The sequence below is a fragment of the Cupressus sempervirens genome, chromosome 11 (assembly GCF_028749045.1).
Source record: "Cupressus sempervirens isolate cs-2001-9-10 chromosome 11, ASM2874904v1, whole genome shotgun sequence".
Lineage (NCBI taxonomy): Eukaryota > Viridiplantae > Streptophyta > Pinopsida > Cupressales > Cupressaceae > Cupressus > Cupressus sempervirens.
Window position 1 is genome coordinate 219,996,330 of NC_143128.1, and position 1,593 is coordinate 219,997,922.

Consider the following 1,593-nt stretch of genomic DNA (forward strand, 5'->3'; position numbering starts at 1 on the left):
ATAGCTTTTGGTGTGAGCACTCTCTATCATTTTGGATGCAATTTACATTAAAATGAAATACATGAAATGTAATAAAAATGTAAACAATAAAATCAAGATATATATTATGATAACCAATAATTTCATACATGAACAAACATATAATAAATAATGATAACCAATAATGTCATACATGAATGAACATATAATATATTATGATAACCAATAATGTCATACATGAATGAACATATAATATATTATGATAACCAATAATGTCATACATGAACAAACACATAATATAATAATGCCATGCATCAAATATATGTCATACATCAAATATAAAATGTCATATATACATCAAATGTATATCAAATATGTCCACTAACATAAAATCCAACATATATGTTCACTGATACCTATACACGGGTGGCTATCAACTATAGCTTCTCCTTCCCATGAGGGGAAGGAAAAAAAATCCCTAGAGGTCTTCGGTCATCATGTGGAGGGAGATGATGGGGATGATGGGGTCTTCCTCACACACTTGCTTGTCCTCTTGTTTAGGCTCTTCTCTATTTCGAGCTGATACAAACAAAGTAGATATTAATCAATAATTATTATACATTGAAATCAAATATATGTACATACAAAATTAATTATTTTCTTACCGCCATCAAATAGTCACTCTGTACGTCCACCTCAAAGGCTAATAGACGATCGATTGTAACAAGGCCCTACAACAATTCAATCAATATAATCACTTGTAAATAATATTAGAAATTTTGATACTAACTATTACAAACAACAACTAAAACCAAGAAAATTCTTTCATACCTCAGTCAATGGCTCTGAACTAGCCATCACTGCAACAACTCCATGATCAATGGTCTGATGAAGATGAGGAGGAGTCTTAGATGTCAAGAGCTGCATGTCATACAATACAAGTTGCATGTAACATGAAACATGAAACAAATATAATCAAATGAATTAAATTAACATGAAACAAATGTACCTCTATGAAGCTCGTATCATGCCTACGCTCGGAGTCCCTAGTTAATGTTGATGGTCCAGTAGAGAACTGATGCACATGCATAAATTTTTTTTGTCAATCCTTCATATGATTACTTAATAAATATGTGTATTAATTTAAATGATTAAATTGATACATACCTCTAGACTTATCGATGGGACAAAAAAGGGGGTTGGGGGATCTCTATTAGGGCTAGCAACACTCTTACCCTAAATTTTGAACACTGCCAATATATGCTAATTAATTAGTCATTGACTATACATGTGAAATGTGATCAAATTAGTTTATTACAATTATAATTTACTTGTGTGTCAATGCCAAATGTCTGACTTGAGAACTGATTGGTGACTAGCCCATCATCCATACTATCTCCAGCATGACTACCAAATGTGCATAAGGATCCACATGATGTGCACATGTGACTACGACACATAGAAGGCTCCTCCTCGGCTAATGGACTAGTGTAATGAATGAGGGTCTGCGTCAAAGCATTAATAGTCCCTAGAGTGTTGGTCTCTATATGTTCCTCAACTGAAGAAATAATTACATGCTCATCCTATGGCTAGACAACAAGTGCCCTAACTACA

The 1,593-nt window shown here is 33.1% G+C and overlaps 1 long non-coding RNA gene across 1 annotated transcript; it reads right to left on the bottom strand.

Moving 5' to 3' along the window:
• Nucleotides 1-284: 284 nt before the first annotated feature.
• LOC149528957 (uncharacterized) lies at nucleotides 285-1,054 on the bottom strand. Its single transcript, XR_016358754.1, has 3 exons — nucleotides 811-1,054; nucleotides 645-710; nucleotides 285-558 (listed from the first exon to the last, which is right to left on the bottom strand). It is a non-coding gene; the product is annotated as an uncharacterized LOC149528957 (long non-coding RNA).
• Between the last annotated feature and the right edge of the window lie 539 nt (nucleotides 1,055-1,593).